Below are 15,353 nucleotides of genomic sequence, written 5' to 3' on the forward strand. Positions count from 1 at the left end.
GGACACGGTGCGTCCGGGGTGCACTGGCAGCGGCAGGGAGGATGCCCGGCACTCCGGGATGCACTTTCCGCCTGTGCCGGCAGTGGGGGCAAGAATACAGCCGGAGAGGCGAGGGAGGGAGCACCCGAGCGGATCTGAAACTCAGGCCTGAAATCCTCCTCATTCCCCGTGTTGCTGGTACAAAAACCTGCCGAGACAGTTCCCAGTGAGCACGACCGTCACCCCCAGGCTTGGCAGGGTGTCCCCAGGGAGGCTGCTGGTGTTTCCTTTCTCCTTACTTGGCTTTTACATCAACTCCGCCAATTAAGCAACCAAATAATTCAGAGGCAGCCATGTGGCACCGAGTGCTGTAGCTATGGCTAAAAATAACCCCAGAGCCTCGGGAAAAACAGCTCCAAGGGCTGTGCCCCAAGCCGAGCCCCGCTGTGTTGTGTGTGAAGGGGATCACAGCCCTGGCTGGCTGTGTTTGGGCTCAGCCAGAACCCCCAGCTGGCCTGGCTGTCCTGGCTGGATTTGAGGGCAGTGATGCTGCTCTGTCCCTGTCCCTGCTCTGTCCCTGCTCTGCCCCTGTCCCTGCTCTGTCCCTGCTCTGTCCCTGTCCCTGCTCTGTCCCTGCTCTGCCCTGTCCCTGCTCAGCCCCAGTCCCTGCTCAGCCCCTGTCCCTGCTCTGCCCCTGGGGCTGGGACTGCTGGGGCAGAGCAGGGAGGGACCCCCAGGCACGAAGGGCTCTGGACCAGGAGCCTGGAGCCACCTTCTCTATCCCGAGGCAAGCACTGGTTTAGAAGTGGGTTCATGATTTGGACCTGGATTTTGGACCTGTTCTTGAAGGCTTTGCAAACCAGGAAACAAGGACTGAAACCTACCATTCCTTATTTTAGAAAGAAAACAGAACCACACAAGTAGTAAATATTGAAAAATATTCTCTCTGAGGTCCTTGATATTACAAACCCCATGGGTTTGGCAGAAAAATGTAATTTCTTTGGAGCAAATAAGAAACCAGGGAAGGCCAAGCCACCTGGTGTAGCTCCATCCACAACTAGACCCATGCTCCCACCATGCAGAGGCAGTTATAAAAAAACAGAACAGCACATCCAGTTTTGCATAGAAGTTTTCTGTTCTTGTAAACCAAATGAAATTAATCATTACATTTATCTTCAGGGTGTTCCATAAAATCAATAAGCTCTGCATAGCGGTCAAAATATGACAAGGCACTTAAACTTTGCCAACTCAATCCAATTAATTATCTCTTCGTTAGAAAACAGTCATTTTTATAGAGTCAGTTGGCTCTTCAAGGACCATAATACAAGCTTGATATAAGCTCATTGATTTCTACTTTATGATTTCCATTGAAAGCAATAAGAGATCACTCGCTTTATAAAACTGTGAAAAAAATGTGTTTAGTTAACATACCAATATTATTTATAAGCAGCAGCTAATATTTAAGTGCCTCTTGTACGCCTTGATAAAAGTGGTTCATGATTCAGCCCTCTCAGATGTTCAGAGGATGTTCTTCTACATTATTGCTATCGTCATTTGTCTTTCCCCTCTGACATGTGCAGTTTTTTATGCAGGAAAACTCTGTAGATGAGGCTCATCAGCAGGGAGGAGAGCAGCCTGAATACCTATGAGGTGTCACTGCAAACAAACACTGCTGGACAGCCCAGCCTGGCTCTAACACCTTTTTCGACAACAGCCTGGGAGCTTTCAAGGCAGAAGTGGGACTAGAGGACCCTGGGGAAAGCAAGAGTGGAGGTGCAGGTTGATTTAACATGTAGGGCATTAGAGGAAAGGAAGCTTAGCCGGTTGTAAGGACTTTTCAGGGTGACAAGAAGAGGGAGAAAGGTTTATTCTGGAGTAGGAATTGCAAGGGCAGCAAGAAGAACCCTGGGATTTGTTGGGTGCTCGTGAAGCTTACAAGCCCTCTGGAAAATGAAAGGTAAGAGGCAAATACTGCAAAAATATATACACACCAGGCAGTGGACAGCAGTGAACCTAACTCCTCTCAGTGCAGGGAGCTGCTGCTCCAAGGTCCTCAGGACCTTGCTACATTTTTCATAGAAATAGTCCTTATCAAAGGAGCCACATTGTTAAGCGCAAAATAATCCCCCATAATGGCAAACACTTGGGATTTGCTGTTTTATTGTCATAAATAAGAGACTCATGATAGAAGTCTGAATTTATGAGGGAAGGATGAGTCAAGCTGCTTCTGTCCCATCAATGCCCAGATGTTCCCAAAACTAAGGACAGTGTCCAGAGAATGAGTATCTGGCCTTTTGAGGAAGAACATGAATAGTGAAGAGAAGACTGTTTTGTTTCCTTTCCAAAGCATGACTCTTATTTTCAGTTAGAATGCATCAGGTACAGATGAAAGCAGAACATAAAGTTGCATTTTCACAGTAGTTACTTGCAATTCCATGGTGCACTCCTGCTTCCTGAGATGCCCTGCCTAGCCAAGGCAATGCCAGCGCTGGGATGTCACTGGCACACACGAGAGGTTGCCACCCATCACCAGCAAAGCGGGAGGGGTTGCAGGGGCCCTGGAGCCAGGCACAGGGCTGTGTTGCAAGCAGGTAAGCCTCTGCCTTGGCAAGTGAGCTTCAGAGCCAGCAAGTGGGGCTGCTGCCATCCCCAGGGTGCAGGCACTTGGGCTTGGCTCAGAGGGAGAGAGGAACTAGTGGCAGGAGCCCCTTGTGGTGTACCACAAGACACAAAGGTCTTCCAGCCCTGTGAGCACAAGTCTTCAGGGAGGTGCATTGTAAAAATCACACAGGAAAGCTGGTCTTAGTCTTAAACTTCTCCTTTCCCCCCTTCTCGTGGGTTTTGGACACTGGAAGAAATATAACAGGGTGAATAATTAGATGAGTTTCAAGCCAATTTTTGGACGGTATTGAAATCAGGTTAATGGGAGTTCCTCAAGCCAGCAACAGGGGAAGGGAGGAAAAAGCTGTGACAGGAGGAGATTAAGAGATGGCACCAGGGGAGCCCAGCCCAAGCCAGAAGAGCTGCAACAGAGCCTGCTCCTCTCACAAGCGCAGAGACTTTCCTGGGATGGACAATTCAGTCGCGGCCAGGATTAAGAACAAGCACACATAATGGAGGGTTCAGTGCCACCCACCACTCTCCTGAGGCTCCTTCCCTGCATTCAACTGGGCCCCTGGTGTGGGGAATGAAAGGACAGAGATGTAACTGAGCTCAGGGCAAACCAAGGAGGGGCTAGATGAAGTGAGAGGAGATGGGGCTGACCCCACTTCAAACATCCCCACCTGTGCCAAACCTGTGCAGTGGCCCAGTCCTGCTCCAAGATCCAGCATTCCCAGGACAGCAACAGTGAGTGGGGGGACAGCAGCAAGAGGAGACTGCCCTTGTAAACACAACAGTGAGAGATCCCTTAAAAGAGCGAGTGACAGTAATTAGGAGTAACTGCAGCAACACAGACATGGTGACAGCGTTTTAGTAATTCACCACTTCCTATGAAACAATACGAATAATCCCCCTCTAAAGTGATGGTTAGGGCCAGCCTCATAATTTTTTTTACATTTTGCCTTAAACTAGTTGTAAACTGAGATAAGCAGTTCCTGTGGGATTTTTAGAAAGACCACTTATTTATTTCACATTTCAAATCACCTTCTCTTTGTTTAATGTAATTTTTCTTTATTGACCCCATAGAAGAAGAAAAGGAATGTACTTTTTCACTCATTCTCCTGGTTACAGGTTCTATGGCAGACATTTCCTGCTGGGAAGGAAAATAAAATTAGGCCCAAATTATAAACATTTTCACAGAGGTCACAACTCCTGTCTTCAAGGTTTTGCAGTGCCTCAGTTTGCTGGAACACAACATGACACGACAGGACACAGAAGCAGATGTCAGCAGCCACTGCAGGAGCTCACTCTGCTAGTAAGGGTTACCCAGAATTTAGGTTGAAGAGTGACTGATGGCATCATACAAGACCATTGTCCAGGTAACAGCCATCAGAACTAATTTGGGTGCAAAACTGCTGATGAAAACTAAACCACATTTTCTCTGCTTCATGCCTTAGCTTTTTTAGCTGATAGAGTTTCCTATCTTCCTCCTTCCCACCTCACAAGTTGTCTAGTGGCTGTTTCAGGAGGATGGAAGATATGTTTGTAGCCTATAGCACCATTGATCAAAAAATCCAAGTGTGGTTGAGTAGAAAATGCTCATGTTCTGTTCAGAATAAGTCTCATTCCGTCAATATTTTTCATTTCAGCCAGCAAGAAGGCTCATCTGCCTTCAAGGCTGAGCTCACCATCTTGCTGAGAGATCCAAACAGCTCCTCAGCCTGGCTTAGGTGGTACCACCCCAAAAAAATGAGTTTAGTAAAACCAAGGCAAAGGCTCAAACTTCTGAAAGGAGTGGGTGAAGGTGGATGCATCTAATGGGTCTTGCAAGATATTATGAAGAGAAATAAATTTTCAGGGGCAGGAAAGGGAGTGTGGTGCCCTGTGCAGGGGCAGAGGGACAGCCTGCCCCAGTGGGTGCCCTGCCTGCTGCTGCCTCTGCAAGGGCTGGGCACTGAGGGCTCCCTGAAATGAACTCCTCTGTATCCAAGGTCTGTGGCAAAAAGCAGAATTTCCACATTTCTGAAAGCCAGGGCTCTTACGTGGGAGTCTGGAAAGGTCTAATAGCATGACAGTGGCAATCCTCTGCCCTTATTTCACAGAGCATGTCCCTCATGGTTCCAAAAGCCTGGCAGACTTCTTTTGAACTTTTCTTCGGGGCAAAGTATGTTAAACTGCTTCTGTAGTACAAAATGCTTTAATCTGAGATTTGGTATTCTGGTATGGGTCCTGTATTCTTCTTTCCATCAGTCACAATGCCCCTTTCAGGCAGACTGGGAGGTGACTTCCCCTTCTGTGCATGCAGATGGGCCACAGGAAATGCAAACAAGTCATAAGCAAACTCAGCTGTGACCTGCCACTACATTCCTGGGGTTACCAGTGGGGTCCACATGATAAACAAACTGGGCTGTGGTGGGTGGATGCAGTTCAGAAGGAATGTGAGTCATTTTTCAGGGCACAGGTCAGCCATAAACCAGGAAGCAGAAGTCAGAGCAGAACAATTAGAACAATTTGAGGCAAGGAAGGTTTAGGTTTGGATCTGGATTTGTTCAGTTGTCTGCAGCTTGGCCATTCTAAAACATTTTGGGAGAAAAATGGACAAATGTATTATGATTTTCAGCTTATGGAGAATCTTTGCTCTCTCATGGGTGTTGAGCACTGGAGGGTCAGCACTCAGGTCCGGAAAAAATTCCTAATAATTTTTTTTATGCTGGTAATGAACAGGCTTCATTCTGCAGCCAAGCCCTATCAGCAAAGAGCCTTCTACCAGGCAGGTCTTGGTCTCTCTTCTTCCCCCTCTTCCCTCTTTCAATTAGCCACAAGGCCTGGATGACTGTGAAGAATCTTGGAATGGCATTAAGCACAAAACAGTGCTCTGGGTCTTTTCTCCTAAACAGAAAGTCTACATCCATCCTGATCTTACAGGTAAAATCTGCCCCTCTATAGAGTACAGAAACTTGGCTCTAAACAGAAATTTAGGCACCATGTCTAAAAACAATCTAGCCTATTCATATAATAGATTAAAAAGAGAATTTTCTGTCTGGCATGCTCAGATAACTTTGTATCCATCATGCTGGAAATAACTCCCAAACAGCAAAGCTCTCTCGTCATGCAAACTCCTTCTATACCAGTATGTAATTCTTTTAATTATCCACTGCAGAATGACTTGTCTGCCATCCCTCAAACCTGTTCAACTCACTAGTATGGGTGCTGTAACACTTTCTTGGGCAGTCTTCAAAAATCCCACCAGTTCCTAGCTAGATTTCTGTATTTATGGGGCCTATGAGCACAGGCTGGTGGCTCTGATTAAGCCATGACAAAGCTGGGGGCTTGGTCTCCCCTAATCAGTCCTAAAATACAGTTTTTACGGTTGTCCCACTCCCTGCATAGTTTTGGCATCCTGACAGTTGTTCAAATAAAGCTGCTAATTTCTGGAAGAAAAATGACAAAGCCTTTTTCACGAGCAAGCTATCAAAAGCAACTAAGTAAAGCAAGAAACTGAATCAGCTCTGTTTTCTTGCAGCACTTTTGGCATTCTGTTGGTGTTTCTAAGATTTCTCATCTCCTGACACACTGAGACATTCATCTTCAGTTACAGTCAAAACCCACAGGTTTGCAGAAAAGTCAAAAATTTGTCCTCATCTGCTGCCTGTGATGCAGTCAAATGTTTCACCCCAGCAGCTCCAGAATATCTCATCCCTTTTGCAGTGCTTGCTCAAGTATGTCCACTTCTCCCCAGTTCTGTGCCCCTCTCATGTTGTTTCTCAGCTGAGGGCTGTGTTTGAAGAGGGTTTCACTGAGCACTTGCAGCTTTGCAAACATCAGCCTTCGAGGTGCTCTGTGAAGAGGCTGTTAAACAACAGTGCAGCAGAAAAAAAGTGGGAGCAAAATATCAGCATGACAGACCAACCTCACAGAAACACATCAACAGAAGCAGGAGTGGTGACAGAATATCAGGTTAAACACAGAGCTACAGGCTAGTGCCAGTGGAGGAAACACAGAGACAAAGACATTTTTCAGAGGGGAAAATAAAAAAAAAAAAGAAGAAGAGGCATTATAATTCTCTGCAAAATTCTGAGGTTGAATATACCTTCTAGCTGTTGATTGTTTTTTACCAAGCTGCTGAACAGAATAATTCTTATGGAAAAACTCAGCAAAGATGTGAAGAAAACATATTAGGAAATCAGAATACATTTGTCAATCTAAATCACTGAGCTTTAAAAAATCACTGGATACAAATAGCATCAACAGCACCATCTGCACACGCATGCTCGAGGACCATATCCTTGGGGTGCAGGAGGCTGGCATGGGAAGGCAGGGAGGCATTTTGGGGTACAGCAGCATGCAGAAGCTCTTGCTTCTGGTGCCATCCCTGCTCTGAGCACTGCAGCACAAACCTGCCAGCCAGCAGCTGCCTCCCACCTAGGCAACAGCATACCTCTGGCCCTGCTGAGCTCCTGCCCATGTGCTTCACTTCTGGCTTGGGGAGGAAAAAGCCAAACCATACCATATGTGAGAGAGCAGACCCCTTGCACAGGAACGAGTTTGCTCACTTCTATAATCCCTGTGGCTAGAGAAGACCTGAATTAAAAGGATTTTTCAGTCTGTCTCCCAAGGACTTTTAGCAATCAGTACTTAGTGCATCCAAATCACACTCTCAAGCAACCAGTGTTTTGCTCAAGTGTCCTTTTGGGGCATTAGTTGCATGCAGACACGTTTAGATTTCTGTATTTATGCATTTCTATCACATACTCAGAGCTGCCCAGGCTGCTCTCATATGGCACAAATCCTGTCTCTTTGCCTGAGCTTGGCCCTGGAAGGGAGAAGAAAATCAACCCCATTCAGCTGCTCTTTTGGGGACAAAACTGCAGTTCCAGTGAGTTTCCTTAATTTAATAGAAATAAATACCACTCCTAGACATGGTACTCTTGCATACCTGACTGACAGGTTGGTGTCTGTATCTTGGGCTGACTCTGATCTGGACTGATAAGCACGCTTTTTAGCTGTAAAAGAGAATACATTTTGCTCATACAGAAATGTATAGCACCTGAGTAAGAAACATATTGTATATTCCCGAGAGCTGGACAGAAATGCAGACACTGGTGGCTCCAAATCCCCCAGGTAATGAAAGGTTATTTCAGAGCTGTTTGAACAGCAGATGCCCTGTATTAACAACATCAATTAGAAACCAATTCTGTGTCACTGGCCTGGACACTGCCAGCAGCTGGAGCTCTGTGTTTTGGTTTAACTGTAGCTGAGCTGGAGTAAATGGGGTTCTGGTGCTGTCTGACACTGCATCCAGCACCATTGCAGGAGGAGATTACTTTGATATGAGAATTTATTTTCAAGTCAAGCATCCCTAAATCTTGACCTGTGACTGGGGTAAGAAGCAGTAGAGCAGGCATGCTCTTTCCATTATCCCTTTTCATGTGACAAATGGGCAGCTCTACCCAGCACTACAGTAGCCAAAAATCCTGTTTGCACAGGGCAAAGGAGGTGTCTGCTCCCTTTCTCCTACAGCTCTTAGGAAATCCTGGGTCTCCTAGAAAAAAACCCGCAAAAAACAAAGAAATTAAAATTTGCCCTTCCTTTTGGAAAATGGTGGTTGCTGTTTATTTTTAGTGGATCTTCTCACCTTCAGAGTGTGATTCTGCAAGACCCTGTGGCCAGAGAGACGTTGGATGTTGCAGGGCTGCAGACTTAAGGCTGCTTTAAGGTCCTCAAGCTACTTGATGTATCAACAGCTAAACTGTTTTTTTGGTGGGTCCCACATACTATTGAGCACTCCACTTTCCTGGCACAAGTGGGCAGCCTCATCCTTCTCAATTTTGTGAGCCATGAGAGCCTCAAAACAGCATTCTCTTTGAAGGAGAGCAGTCAAGGAGAACTATGCTAATTATCTTGGGTAGAGAATCCTTTAGGTCTTTGCCAGTTTTTATCAAAGCATAAAAAAGCAATTATTAAAATTAATGCAATTTACCATGTGTTCTACTTCTAGCAAAGCTATTTTTGGCAAGGGTTTCCATCTGTCCCATTCAGCAAGATCAGCCACAGGCTTTTGCTCTCTATTCCACTTCTCAGAGTTCTCATGTGGAGCTTGACAAACACATGTCTTTTTGCAGAGTGGAGCACCTCCATTGCAGCACCTAGTTTACCTGTGAGTTGCCATCACCTGGCAATTGTATCCTCATCAGGGAAAATACTTATATTTATTTCTCTGTTGCTTTCTGCTGGCACTGTGGATGCTCCTTGGTGAGGAAATGCTGCACCCTCTGCCCTGAGCAGGTGGCCAGTGGGAGAGGCTGCAGGGCCAAGTGACAAATTTGTCTGCAGGTTTTCGAAAAACAGTTTATCCTTTGTGCCCCTCATCTGAAGTTGCACAGTGGAGGAGACTGCACAGATGAAGGAGATCATTCTGACATTACATGTTGAAATCACAGAGGTAAGGTTGTTTGTTTTGACTGGAAAATAGAAAACCAAACCGTATTTTCACTTGCCCAGTGAATACACCAAGAGGAAGGTAAGCCCAGATGTGATGCTGTCACTAAGATACACACTTGCTGCCCTCAGACTAGCTATTAACTTTAATATGCAAAAACTGTAATAGATTGAGTGGGGAGGTGTGATAGGGATATAATTAAGAGCAGAAACCTGATAAAATATATATGTTAAATGCCAAATAAATGCCTGCCCGGTGTGAAGAAAAAATATCTGGGATATAAAACCCAAGGGGATGATTAAATAGATAAAAAGGAAACTGACTCAAAGTCTTTAGACTCAGTCTCTGGTGGCTGAATCCCACAGTGTCCATACTCGGCAGTGCAACAGCATATTGCTTTCCGCCTGCCATAATTCCTGAAAAAAGGAACCCGAGACACAAGTTGGCAGCACAAATTTGGTTTGTGCTTAAAGTCGTTAATATCCCAACCTGGTGGGAGACAAATGTTGGAGAAGCGCTCATCAGACAAGTTGTCTGAAGAATTTGCTCAAAGCTGCCTTGAAGTTGCCGTCATTCAGCTTTGCTGCAGCATTGCTCCTGTGCCGAAATGCAGATTCCTCCTGCAGACACACTCCCCCTGCTGCATTTGGCCTGGTTCAAAATTACAGTAATTTCACAATTACAAGCTGCACTGACTATAAGCCGCATCTCCGGGTGTCGGCAACATTTTGTTCTTTGTCCATACACAAGCTGCACCCAATTATAAGCCGTTCTTTTGTTTGCAGTGAGGACCCGCGTACAACAAAGTTGCCGATTAGTAACAGTATCACGGGATCGCGGGGTTTACTGGCTTGGCTTGGGCCGTGTGGGCACAAGGCTGCTGATGGGGCCGGGTGGCCCAGCTCGGTGGAGCCGCTTGGGGCCGACCGCTGCTGCCGCCGGGCTCGCTTGCCCCGGCCCGGCGCTGCCCCATGGTAGCAGGCAGGGACGGAGCCCACCGGCACCCGCGGTGGTGGCAGCAGGCAGGGATGGAGCCCACTGGCACCCACGGCAGCGGTGGCAGGAGGGGAAGGAGCCCCCCTGCTCCTGAGGCGGTAGGCGGGGGTGGAGCCTGTCTGCTCCTGCAGTGGCAGGTAGGGACGGGAACCCCCTGCCTCTGGCCCGGGCCGCAGGGGTGGCAGCACAGAGTCCCCCGCCTCCCTACCCCCCCGCATTGCCAGCACAGAGCCCGCCTCCACCCGCCACGCAATACAGTAACCAATTTGTAACAATCGCGCAATCCCGGGTTTTACTGGCAGGTGCTCAGCTCAGCACCTCAGCTGGACTTCTGGGGTTGGAAATTTCAGAAAATTTTTCACGTATTAGCCGATCCTGAGTGTAAGCTGCATTTCTGGGGTGGGAGCAAAATTTTAGTTAAAATGGTGTGGCTTATAATTGTGAAATTACTGTAATTCTTAAAATAATACCTAAACATGTTTTTCTCAACATGTTATCGCTGCAACGTTATGGCAGGAAATGCTGCTCTCCAGATATGACATTTCCTTTGTAACCAGGTTCACAACAGTCTTATTCTGCTCAGAGGCACTGCTCTCTGCTCAGATGTCCTTTTCTGATCCCTTCCAGCATTGCAGGGCGAAGTGGCATTTTTCAGGACACTCAGTGAAAATTCTTCATTTCATTCTCTTTCAGGCATTAAAATCCATGAAAGATTCTTGCCTCTTTAAGCTATTGAAAGACTGGCATTAGTGATTTGAAGTTAATGAAACAGGAAATTCCAGGGTAAATTCCATTCTCACAAATAGCAGTGAAACTCGAGTGTAAGTTCTGTGAGCTTCACTGTGTGGCAGCACAGGAGTGAGGGCTCCCTCCAGGCAAGTAGAATCACTCACGAGTTAAGTGCAAAGAGCATTTGGCACTCCATCAGTTAGCTCAGTAGAGTGATGCATGCCTGTGACTGGGAATATTTTCATGGTATATTGTGTATATTATCCTGCTCTTTTGGATTACATTTAAACAATAAAACACAAAATAGCAGGTTCTTAAATTGTGATAGTCATAGGTTTTATTGTTCTGATTTCACAAAAACATACACATTTCTATTTTACATTTGTGTGCATATATGCGTATGGGTATAGGTGTGTCTGTCCATACTGAAAATATATTTGTACAGTCTCAGTGCATGAAAGCAACACTGTAGCTGAAATTTTCTCTTTCTGGAGATCAGAAGATCTCTGTCCCAGATGGCAGACATGCTCTCTAGCCAGTCATGTTCCATTTCTCACTTGAGGCATTTTGGACTTGTGCAGTAATTGTGCACACTAGAGTTTTAATACTGCATAGAAAGAACACAAAGAGTCTAGCTGAAAATGTATGAATTGCATAAGAACACATGCAGATCTCAAGAGGGGGTAAATACTTCTATTTTTGTCTCCAATCTGCATCTTTTACTTGTTATTATTGTTAAGTGCCCAAATAATGTAACAGAAAATAAAATAACAAATACCAAACCCAAACATCCAGTTCAGAATAGCTTATTACTAATGGCATTGGCAATGCATTGTGCTGGAAAAATTACACAATGGTTCCTCTGCAAGGCTTATATCTCTACAATGCCACAAGGAATGTCCTGGTCCCTTCCTCATTGTGCAGGCATAATCAGACCCTTTTGGGAAGGAGAACACTCCTTGCATCTCCCTGTGATTTGCAACTCTGCTGCAGAGAACTGATTTTAGCAAACTGTGTGAGCAGCAATGAAATCGGATTCTAGATATGTGATGCAAATAGCAGACCCAGTTCTGATCTCACATGTGGTGGTTTACATCTCAGTTTACACTTATATCAGTGGAGTTATTCCCAATTTGTGATGGATTGGGCCAAAGAATAATATTGCAACATTCCTTTTTTAACAATGCAAGGCCAGCTTTACAAAATTCCAAACACAGTTGTCTACCATAACAATCAAAAGCTTGGCATCACCAAAGTCCACTGTATGCCATTTTGTTGTGGGGAAGATTGTTTGAGATCCAACTGTCTCCTGCTTTAGCTAATGAACAGATAGGAAGAAAAATGAATTATCACAAGTAATTGCAACTTGCAAAGTAAATTACATCATTAGCTGCTCCAGAAATCAATAATCAGGCACAAAAAGAAATTCAGTTGAGGGGATGACAGAAAAAAAAATAAATCTCTTGGGCATCTTGCCACTGTGGGGATTTTAATTTTGAGTTTTCCCCTCCCATCTATCCATTCTTATTGCCCATCCATCAACCTCCTGATGAATATAAAGGACTCCAGTATGAAATGCCAGAAGATTACTGGGTTGGTAGAACAAAGGAAAGGGAGTCTTTCGGTTTTGGAGGAGGAAGGGTAAATCACACATGACAGTTTAGAAAAGCTTGTCTCTGCTCTTGCTTTTTTCCCCAACATCTCTCTTTAATAGCATTGGCAGTCTAATAACCATTTCAAAGGTAACCAGAATCATTCTCATGGGCAAATCATCTGGAAATCTCCTCCTGATTGACTCTAACTACTGACATAATTTTTAATAGAAGCACAACATGATATATGCCTTTTCTTATTGCTGTAGTTTTAAGCAGGGACAAAGTGGTTGTTTAATCTTACTCCCATGTTAGAGGCATTTATCTTCCACCCCTTTGTATTTACTATTTACATCCTCATAAGAATGCCGACACTGTAGCCTTCATTATTAGCAATACTCCTTGACTTAATAGCATTTATGACTATCACTATATTTTGGGTTTATTAATGAACACTGTGAGTACTTCTGAGTGCCTCCTTGTTATAGGTTATCTTCTATGGATTTTGACCAGGACGGAGTTAAAAGGAGCAGAGCGGATCAAGCAGAGAGCCTACATGGAAAATTGTGGTGGTTACATAGGTAGCGGCAGAAGACAACACTTCTTCATTAAAAGAGGGTGATGAGTTGAAGTGCCTATCCTAAAGGAAGGGAAAAGTGAGGTGTGGAGAGTAAAAAGGTGTTTTCAGCAAGTACAGCTGACCTAGGCTGTGAGCTGGACCTTGCTGCAAGCAAATACTGTCACGGTCTGTAGGGACGGACACTGGATGCTGGTGGAAGTGCTGTGTGAAAACCCTCATGGTTGGAAATCCAGCTCCTGAAATGCACTTATGGGCCAACTGAGTCTATTTATGCATTTACTGGTTGGTGCTCGCTTACCTCTCCATAGCACCCTGGCTCTTAGACACTCTCCAGAAACTCCAAAGCCCAGCTCCTGTGCAAAGCAAAGTGTGGACCTCCCACTTGGAAAGGAGGACAGGTAAGAAAGAAGATGACAGTGGGTGCAGCTTTACCCAGAGACCATGAATCTGACACAGTTCTGGCAGTTCTGTACCATCACCAGGGCAGGAGCAATGAACTGCTCAGGCCACACTGTGGCTGGGGAGGTATTTGCGTCGTAACCGAAAACAGTCCCAACATTGACTGTACATATGCTTTCCCAAGCAGCACTACAGCCTTGTATTCACCACCTTAGATCATGACTCCAGAGGGATGGAATAGAGAGAAGACACAGACCAGCAGGCTTGAAGAGGAATATGAAAGAAGAAACCTGAAAGAATTTTTTTTTCTTGCAACTAGTGTTTTATTTTGAATAAACAGGGGTACTTGCAATTATGAGCATCTTTTACGTTTAATTACTGCTATTTATGTTGGCAATTATCAAGTGTCATATATGATTATTTTATACCCTTAAACTTTTTCAGCTGAATGTGCAATCTTTAGCTCCCAATGTGTTTAAGATTTATTTTTACAAACACAGTTATGTTTTTATATCTGCGGTAATTCACCAGTCAAAACATGACATGCATGATTTTGGTTCCAATCTTTCCACTTTAATTCTGCTCTCACCCCTTCCCTCCCCCTAGTAACCAGTCATATTTGACTGCTCTTTTGAGATTAAAAACTAAAAAGGAAGAAATATGTCAAATTTATTTGCAAATTCTCCTTGTTGAGTCCTGTCACTTTAGCAACAGCCCTCCTCGAATTCCCTCCTCATTTGGATTTGAAAAGTGGATGTAACCCTTTCAAGGCTGGACACATTTTCTTTGGATCATTTTTCTGCCTTTGCATTCAGAGACTGATCTTCAAAGGACTTTATTAATTGCAATAAAACTTAATCTACAGTATTTCCAGTCACACATAAAGATGGCTTAAATCCCTTAGTAGCATAGAATTGCCTGGGAAAGCACTTCCTGTGTTCCAAAGGACAGATAAAAACTTCCAAAAATCAGCAAAATAATTTTTTTTCTTTTACACACCAAAGCTGATTTTCTTTCCACGGACATGAAGAGCCTAATTTTTATTAAGGAATACAGTGAGCATCTTGAAGCTCTATAAATGTATTTGGTGTTCAGTCATCCTGACCAAAACAGGTTTAGTGAGAGTTTAGTTAAAGCTGCCTGTACAAATTCCTACCAAAACTGGTGCAGGACATGATCCTCTCCAGGACCTGCTACCTGGCACAAATACCAATGCTGATTTTACCAAACCAAGGAAACAGACATGGAATAGAATACTAAGGATGGTTTAGGATAGCAACCACGTGCACCATGGCACCTTTGAGCCACCTACACTGATATGAATATTTTTCCCTCTTTACTTTTTACAGCATTGAACCTAATTACGTGTTGGAATGAGTGTTGGTTTTTCCCTTGACCATATAAATGAGATCCAGGCTGAAATGCTAACCTTTACATACATAATTAAATCAGTGTTTATTACAGTACAGTGTAGAAAAGCCTTAATTTTTGAGCAAAGTGAAATTCAAAACACTTCTCTAAAATAATAATACAAGAGATTGAAAACATAAGTCAGCGCAAACCAGATGCAGATAGGAGTGAGCAGAAGCAGTATGGAGCTTGGCACAGCATTGGCACACTCATTTGCTAGGCATATGCCTTTTTCCATGTGACTCCTGCTTAGGAGTTGGTAAAGAGTTGCCCTTTTTCGTAGAGTATTTTTCCTGGGCTAACTTTGAATTAGCAGGTGTGAGGAGCCATTTTGTGCTTGGTGCCTGCAGAACGTGTTGCCCTGTGTGCCAGTGGATGAATTTGTGAATGGTTTTCTGCAGTTTTCCCTTGGGTTAGTGCTGAGGCAACAGCACACATCTGAAATGGAGATGCATGTTATGCTGTATGTCTTTATGTCCCTGTATGAATATCAACTAATTAGTCAGTAAGGGCTGTGGCAAGGTTGTTGCAAATGGCAGAAGCTGCAGGGGATACAGCTCGAACACCAGCTGGGAGTCTGAATGCACAAGGGCCAGAGAACGGGAAAGGAACAAAGTGAGAGGCTGGA

This window comes from Catharus ustulatus, chromosome 1 (genome assembly GCF_009819885.2).
Source record: "Catharus ustulatus isolate bCatUst1 chromosome 1, bCatUst1.pri.v2, whole genome shotgun sequence".
NCBI lineage: Eukaryota > Metazoa > Chordata > Aves > Passeriformes > Turdidae > Catharus > Catharus ustulatus.